Source organism: Hibiscus syriacus, unplaced genomic scaffold (assembly GCF_006381635.1).
Source record: "Hibiscus syriacus cultivar Baekdansim isolate YM2019G1 unplaced genomic scaffold, ASM638163v2 tig00110610_pilon, whole genome shotgun sequence".
NCBI lineage: Eukaryota > Viridiplantae > Streptophyta > Magnoliopsida > Malvales > Malvaceae > Hibiscus > Hibiscus syriacus.
This window is the reverse complement of record NW_024062800.1, coordinates 3224526-3233777: the sequence shown is the minus strand read 5'-3', so window position 1 is coordinate 3233777 and position 9252 is coordinate 3224526.

The window sequence follows — 9252 nt, the reverse complement described above, 5'->3', positions numbered from 1 at the left end:
GATGGTAACCAAAACGTAAATCAATCTTCGAAAACACTGAAGCTCCCTTTAACTGATAAAATAAATCATCAATTCGGGGGAGAGAATACTTGTTCTTGATGGTCACTTTATTGAGTTGTCTATAATCAATGCAAAGACGCATAGATTCATCCTTCTTTTTGACGAACAAAACTGGTGCTCCCCATGGTGAGACACTCGGTCTGATAAACCCTTTGTCCAGTAATTCTTATAATTAGATCTTTAGTTCTTATAACTCTTTGGAGTTATGGCGATAGGTGCAGTTCCTGGCATTACCTCAATATGAAATTCTACTTCTCTGTCAGGAGGCAAACCTGGTAATTCTGCTAGAAAAACGTCTGGAAACTCTCTAACTATAGGAATTTCTTCAATCCTTTTCTCTTTAGCTCTAACATCCAACATACTAGCAATAAACCCTTGACATCCCTATAACAATAACTTCTTTGTCGATATCACTGATATTACATTAGTCAATGGGTTCCATCATTCACTAAATACAATAACTTCTATACCTTCTGAACTTCTCAACGTTACTCTTTTTAGTCTATAAGCAACATTAGCGTAATAGCAATATAACCAGTCCATTCCCAGTATCACCTCAAATTCGTTGAAAGGTAATTACATCATATTAGCAGGGAATTCAATTCCCTGAATCCGTATGGGACACCCTCGACACACCATATTGACCCGAGCACTGTGCCCTAACGGATTAGTCACTATCACCTCACTGCTAGTAGTTTCTAACGGAATATTCAATTCTTTTACTAACTTACTGCAAATGTTAGAATAAGTAGACCCTGAATCAATCAGTACAAACTCATTCTTGTCATACAACTAAAAAATACATGCGATAATCTATGGGTCATCTCGATCCTGCTAGTCTTGAGATTATACACACGAGTTATAGAACGTATCTCTTGTGGAGCTGAGGACTCTGACTGACTTCTTCCTCTGCCTCTACCTCTTCCCCTTTGGGTAACCGAGGCAGACTTTTTTGGCTGAGCAGATTCACCAGCTAACATGAGACAATCTCGAACAAAATGCCCGGTGTCCCCACATTTAAAACATGCTCCAGAAATCATCATACATATCCTCGAGTGATTCTTTCTACAATATGGACATTGTCTGACTTGACTTGGGTTAGATCTCCCAGCTCTAGATCCCACTGACTGTGTCTGTCGACCCCTCTTCTGATTTGATCCCCTCGCAGAAGATGTAACTGACTCTAATCTCGCTTGGGTTCGAGAACTCACATCTCAGCCCCTTTTTTATGACGCATCACTCGATGATGCACCCGATCTTTCCAAAGTCTGAGCTTGGGCATATCTGAACCTCTCATTTTGAGCTATTTCTAGAGCTTTAGCACGATTCACCACTTCTTGAAATGAAGATAAGTTCAACATAATAAGTATCTCCTTTAAACGAGGACGCAATCCATCTACAAACCACTCGCAAGCATCCTTCTCTGTAGGAATTAACTCAGCAACAAAGCGGCTCAGCTTGTTGAATTCACACTCGTATTCATAAATCGTACGGTTCCATTGCTTCAGATTCATGAACTCTTGTTTCATTTGTCGAATGAACTGGTCTCCAATGTATTTATATTTAAATTCTTCTAGAAACAAGGACCATGTTACCTGATCACTAGTCATTCTTAGTGTAACATTTGTCCACCAAATCCTTGCTTGCCCTCTAAGCAAGGCAACCACCCTATCTAACTTCTCTGAATCAGAGTAATGAAGTCCCTCCAACATGATTTTTACATCATTGATCCAAAGGTCCGCAGCAACAGGACCTTTATTAGCTTCACCTCTAAACTCTGGTGCTCCTAAACTCTTCAACTCCTTTGCAACATTCATTCTCAGAGTTGAAGTAACAGAAGGTTAAAAACGTGCCAATACCGCATCCAGTGTTCTGAAGAACACATCTTGATCAGCTACAGGAACTCCCGAGGGTGCCTGTTCTTCACTCTGCCTTGCCATGGCACGTGAATTACTGCTTTCAGCGGGCCTATCATCTCCCGTTTCACTTCTAGAACTACCTTGTCTGGACATCTATATAAAACAATTAACCATATCATTCTATTAGCAAAACAACATACTTACTATTATATCATATCAGAAGTTTTCATTATTTGGTTAGCATGTATACTTTATAGGACACTCTAGACTCCGATTTATGCCGAGAATCGACTAAACCGTAGCTCTGATACCATTAAATATAACACCCCCAACCCGTACCCTACCCGAATACGAGTCTGAGGTGTCAAATTGACTTTTTAAACTTTGACTCTTGACAAAATTTAAGGAAAATTTAAAACTTTTATTAAAATAAAGGTAATTTATTTTACATAAATTGACCAAAATTGATCAGAGCATTCATAACTGACACTTTTCTTACATGCAAACACACTATACACAATAAAATACATACTTTTTCAGTTACTTCTGATTTGGTCTTCTAATAATGATGATGTTCTTGTCACCCCTATTTATGCTCTTCTGAATTCTTGATACCTACGTGTAAATCACTTACACGCTAAGTCACAGACTTAGTGAGGCATAAATAAATGTATAACAATAATATAATGAATATATATTACTATCAATCCACTAGGACATTGCGATGCACATGTAAATACCACACAATGACATATGAGTAGGATATGCATGAATAAACAATTATGTTTCATAAGAATTTCTTTTAGTTTATCTTTGGATGCTCGTGTACATTATTGAGAACAGAAGGTATACGAGTACACTGAGGATGTACACAATGTTGTCACCACAACTCGAATAAAATCCCACTAGGGGCACTGAATATTTGTTCCAAAGGACCACTATGCCCTGAAGGACCACTGATATGTCCCGAAGGACCACTATAATCCCTCGACTCTTGGCATGCCAATTATACCCACAGCTCTCATATTAAATAACATGGGCTTAATTATAAATATATTTCTCATTTCATATCTCGTTCATCACTATCCATGTAAACACATAAGTCACTTCATATGATCATTTCCATTATTTCCCATACCTGGAAGGATTCTCTGATAATGGCATTCATTCATATAATATCATGTTAAATCATGAATGAATTATACATGGAATCACTATAACATTAATATAAACACACACACACACACATATATATATATATATATATATGCATGTGCATGAATATAGAATCATAAATTCAATTATAAGAGATAGCCTTATCACAAGTCTTATCTCAATACAATTCTATCTAGGATAGGAACTCACCTTAGCCTTGCTTTGACTCTATTATAATCCTTCGATTGTTCTGAAACAAGATTACACTCCAAATCTACATAGTAATACATTGATACATATCAATATACTAATTGATATATTCTAAACTATCACTCTTTAGGCTAAAAAGAAAGCTATTTTCATCTTTTAATGAAGGTATGCATCGATGCACTACACAGTGTATCGATGCATCCCTTAACGTATGTATCGATGCACTATCTATGCATTGGTACACAAATTCCAATCGATGTTTGTATTTTAAGGGGGTGCATCGATGCACTCCTCCTTCATCGATGCACTAATTGCATTCGATGTTCATTTATTTGATAGTGCATTGATACACATTGAAGATGCATCGATGCACTTAACCCAGAAATTTCATTTTAAGCACGAAATTCATTCTTTTTCAGCTCAACTCTTCATCTTTCACCTCCTTTACCATTCTTAACTCTTATACACCTATTTAAACTAATTAATACCCATTCAATACCTCTTAAACTTAAAAATTCAATCCTCCACATATAATTCAAGAATCTCACTCAATTTCCAACATGTTCTAAATCTAATTCTAACACTTCTTATCCCTCAATCAAGTTGGTGACAGGTCAAATTCAACTTCCAATTCTTATTATGAACTTTATTTCAAGATTGCATCATCCTTTGATTTTAAGATAACTTAAGCTTTCCTTAAGCTTAGTTATCATCTAATAATCAAAAACCAATCTTAAATTTAACAAGAAACTCAATAATCAGAAAACTCACCTTGGTTTTGCTTCACAGGCACAAGGAATAAAGAAGAAGAAGAGAACTCTAGAAGCCTATGTGTTCTTCCCCCTTCAACCCACGTGGATTAAAATAATCCCTTCTTTACTTATTTCCTTATAAATGACCTCTTTGCCCTTTCATTCCTTCTTCCTGTCAATTCAATCCTATACAATAATTTACATATAAATCTTTATACAATTCAATCATTTTATTTTAATCACCAAATTATGATACTTTACAATTTAGTCACTAACCCGGTATTGCGGATGTTACAAATTCTTTCGCATTAGTTTGGGAATGTTGGTAATGCTTAATCCCACATAGTATTGGAAACACTATTAGGAATGGGTATTTAAGGTTTGGATTTCCCACTTCCTTGTTGAGTGAAAGAGAACAAGGGGGACTCTCGCGCACCGTCACCGCCGCTGTCCGTCTCGGCTCGGCTCGTGGTCGTGGTTGAGTTCGTAGTAATATGTGTCTTCGACACGTCTGCGTAGATATTATCTTTTTAGAGAAAATTCTTGAGGAATTTTTCTTCGAAAGAAACAAATGAAAAATGTGAAAGATTTCAAATGATATTTATAAGCTGTTGAGGACTGTTTAAATTCGAATGATAACAGTTGATTTAAGAGTTATCATAAATTAAACAGTTTTTTCCTAAATTAAATCAAAGACGTTAAGATGTATCTGGACTGATCTCCATCTTTGTACAGAGGAGACAAGTTTTTAATATCAGGAGTTATATTATTTAATTTCAGGAGTTATAACAACTGAATAATGATGCAATTAACCTGGACTATTTCTGAGTCAAGTTCATTTAGACGTTTCAGCTATTACAGATGAAGGATTTTAATCCTGATATTTTATGGACGATTTTAACCCTATTTCTAGCCTATAAATAGAGAGTTGGATTCAGCTTCTCAACTCACTCTCAACATTCAGAATTCACTCTCCAAGTGGTATGTAAATATTCTCTATGTGTACTTTTCCGATCAGAAGTGCAATACCACCAGCAGTCCACTTCGGTTTTGGGTGTACGAAATTCGGAGTGACCGTGATAACCTCGAGGGACGGTCTTCCTACTGCAGCGATTACACACATCGGGGCGAATTCGTTTCTAAGGAAGTGGTTTTACCACGACACAGTTTACGAATTTTTTTCTTTTAAATTACGATTTATCTTTCCTGTCATTGCTAACGGTGTGGTTTTGCAATCTATATTTCCAGCAGCCTATTCAACTATATAATATATGTGATATTAAGAAATGAACATTATGAAGTTTCCTAGTTTGAACACTTTCTAAGTATCGATTTGACGTCAGAACCTAATAAGTAGTTAAAGACCTTGAATACTGTAAATCACTATTTTTTCTCATTGGGCCAATTTATCAAAATTTCTTCAAGAATAAAAAATGTCTAAAATTCTCGTGATAGCCTAAATAATGGAATCACTCTTATTATATCTAAATCTTAAAGAATTATGATGTAAAAATTATTGAATATCATCATAATGTATTTGAATCATAAATGGTCATGAAGTATCATTTTCTAAATGTTGATTTGATCTGTTAGCTATCGAATGCTTTTAATAGGAGTCTCGTTCTTGGACTCAAATTAATTTACTGAAGTTTCATATTTTCCTTCCTGCTAATTACCATGTTCCTCTAGAAATTAATTGGATCATCTAATGTGTTCCCTATACTCATGGATATTTTTTATTTCAAAAAGTATGACTTTGTTATCTGAAATTAAATAACGATATCTATTTTTTCTGATAAAAATATATATGGCTCATGATTTTTTATATTAATGTTTATCATTAATCTAATTTATTTTGGGTACTATCTGGGATCTATTATGAGTTCTCAATAGGTTCAACTTCGATCAAGCTGGTAATTCCTAATGAACTTTAGGTGACCCACGGGTAGGTTCTTAGGTCTAATGAGCCTAGGGTAATACCTTATGGATCCTAAGACACTTCCTTAGGATGTCTCCTCTTCTTTGTGCATAGGGCAAGTCCTTATGGAGAACTACAAAACGGTGTTCAGTTAGAGGTTATTAATGTGATTTTAAAATTTGTTTTACTGAAATAAAATACTACTATTTTTAAACTATCTGTTTATTTTTCTCTGGTTTTATTGGAACACACTAGACTCCTCAACTCAATCTCCTTCCTGATTGTTACCCGAATAATCACTTAGTGAAATTTCAACTCATCAGTAGGATTGTTGATGTCTGGGTCACTTAGAATTTTTATGTTTTATCATATATATGTTTATCCTTAAGCATCATTAGGTAGTTCTATATTACTTAGTTTTACCAAAACTCACTTTATTACTTAACATTTCAAGTTAAAGGATAGGATTATATGCAGTTATAGATATTTGTGATGGGTGTTCATTCAGCGTTGCTTGCAAAGTACGATACACGTGTAATTAGGGGCATGTAGGTCACATTTTTTTTATAAATTAAGTTTGAAACTTTTATGATGATGTGTACAATTGAATTCTATTTTAAATATATGAATGCTTTTTAAACTTGTATTTTTTTAATAAATTATTTTACGATTTTAAATGATGTAAAAAAATTTTAAATTTTCCTAAATTTTTCAGTGTGGGTCACCCCGGTGACCCTAATGTGATACCACAGGTCAAATCGGGTCACCCTGTATCAATCTGAGGGTGTTACATTCAGTGGTATTAGAGCTTAGCTTTGAGTTTTCTAGGTCGATCAATCGATCATTTGTTATAGGGTGTCTGGTCAATACATACCCCTAAATTATAACCATACTCTTCCAAGCCGAAACTCTAATGTCTAGTCTTTCTCTAATAAACTTATTTCAATATTTTTTCCATTAGGACTCAATCTCTGAAGGAAATGAATATCATTAACATTTGTCTAGATTCTAGAAAATTCCTTGTGAACAAAGAATGAGTTGCTTGTTCAAAATTTTTTACCTGACTCTTGACATGAATATGTGTTATGTTACCCCGAACATTCTGTGATTATAAGCATGTACTCAAGCGTATTAGATGAAACTTTTAAGTTGTATTTGGGACATGTTCTAGAGATTTAAAATATCCAAGCCAGTCTTTAAAGAATTTAAGTAGCGTTGGAGTAAAATCAAGGAATATTTTTTAATGATGCATTCTCGTTAGCGTTGTGAAGCAGATAAACGATTGTGAATTTATTTTGGAATTTTATCTCTATTGGTTTAAGTTTCAAGGATATCATAGTTGTTGTGAACAAATAAGAATCATTAGTGGCATGAATCGTTGAAAACTCTCGGATTGACGTGTTGAGTTCTAAATCAGATAAAGAGCTTACGATGGTTGATGCTTATAAGATTAAATCTTAAAGGAAATTATATAGATTAAGAAATGCTACCTAACTGGATTGAAGATCAAAGTACCTTGTCCTAGTTTAAACAAGGTGAATCCTCTTTAAGTTTTGCATCGATTAATCTAATTAGAGAAATTCTAGAATAATTTTCAATCCAATTTTATAAATTTGGAACCTGATAAGTATCAAGCCATGTACCTAAGTGTTTTGATCAATATGATATTAAATGTAAGTGTTCATGTACTTGGTAAAAGTGTAAATTTTGAGGTAGTTCTTTTATGTCTAATAGAAATAATTATGTTTGTATGTTGTACTGAAGGTAATCAAGTGTCATCTGCCCAAAACTTCAGCTATGTTTGATGCGTCATATTCTGAATATAACGTGAAATTTCAATTGCATATTACGTAAAAAAAATTATTTCGATACTCATGAATGACATCTGTGCAATGCAAATGATTTGTATAAGACTTGGTCTTTTAAAGGTAGTTATGTTTGGGAGAGTAAGTATTTCAATTCTATGTAATGAGTTAAAATTTATTCATGATTGTCTAAATGAGGCTTCACACGAATAAGAGTCTTACATTTATCTAAAGGATTGGGGCATCAAGTTCCGTATTGTCATGGAAGAAAGTATTGAGATTGAGAGTAAAGGACAAAATGAATCATGGATTCTTTGAATTATATAGGATATTCAAGATAATAAAATCAATTGTTTACCAACTTAAGTTGACTATATAATTTGAATGCCTTCTAAATACCTTTTATGTGATTACGTCAAAATGATATCATTCTAACCTTACCTCATTCACGTTATTCTGATTAAGGGCATGTAGTTAAGGATTGATTTATTCTTTAAAAAGAAATTTGTTCAGATTCTGGATAAGTTGATTTATAATTATTTAATTAAACTGATTTTGGGACCAAATTGCATGATTTTTGAAACTTGAGATTGTTTTATGAGTTATCAACTAGTTTAGGGCCTTGAGCATGATTTTATCCATCATCATTTGGACATAAAAATGAAAAAAAATGGAATTTGTGTGGCTATTGGTGTTGAAACCATGACCTACTAAAACATTTAAAGCAACCCACATCTCTATTATCTAGGCTAAAGTGCAATTTAGGATTAAAATATTACAAAATTTTTTATAGATATAAATCAGAATGATAACACTCAATCCATCTTACTCATTTTGAAATCCAACCAAAACCAAAAAACATTAACTTTGAGCATGATTTTATCCATCATCATTTGGACATAAAAATGAAAAAAAATGGAATTTTGTGGCTATTGGTGTTGAAACCATGACCTACTACTAAACATTTAAAGCAACCCACATCTCTATTATCTAGGCTAAAGTGCAATTTAGGATTAAAATATTACAAAATTTTTTATAGATATAAATCAGAATGATAACACTCAATCCATCTTACTCATTTTGAAATCCAACCAAAACCAAAAAACATTAACTTCACTATCGTTCATCATCGTCGATTACTTTTTCGGCCAATCGTGATATACATCATCGACATTGACCTGTGACCAAAACTCAACCTTTCCCTTATTGTAGAACCTCGTCAAACGTAGTAAAATTTACCTTGAAGGATCTTTGAAAAAATATAATTCACCCATTGTGTCTCATCATTTCGCCGCCATTTAGCCGTCAGTGGTGTTCACCGTTGGCACCAATGGATTCCTCTCATCAATCCGAGTCAGCCGGTGTAGATAACTTCATCTTCCTCATTGCCATTAAATAGCGTGAGACAAAAGAATTTGCGGCCATTTAGAAAGCTCTTCTTCATCTTTCTTCGCTGCAAACTTACACAGGTAAGAGACTCGTCGGGCCTAGAA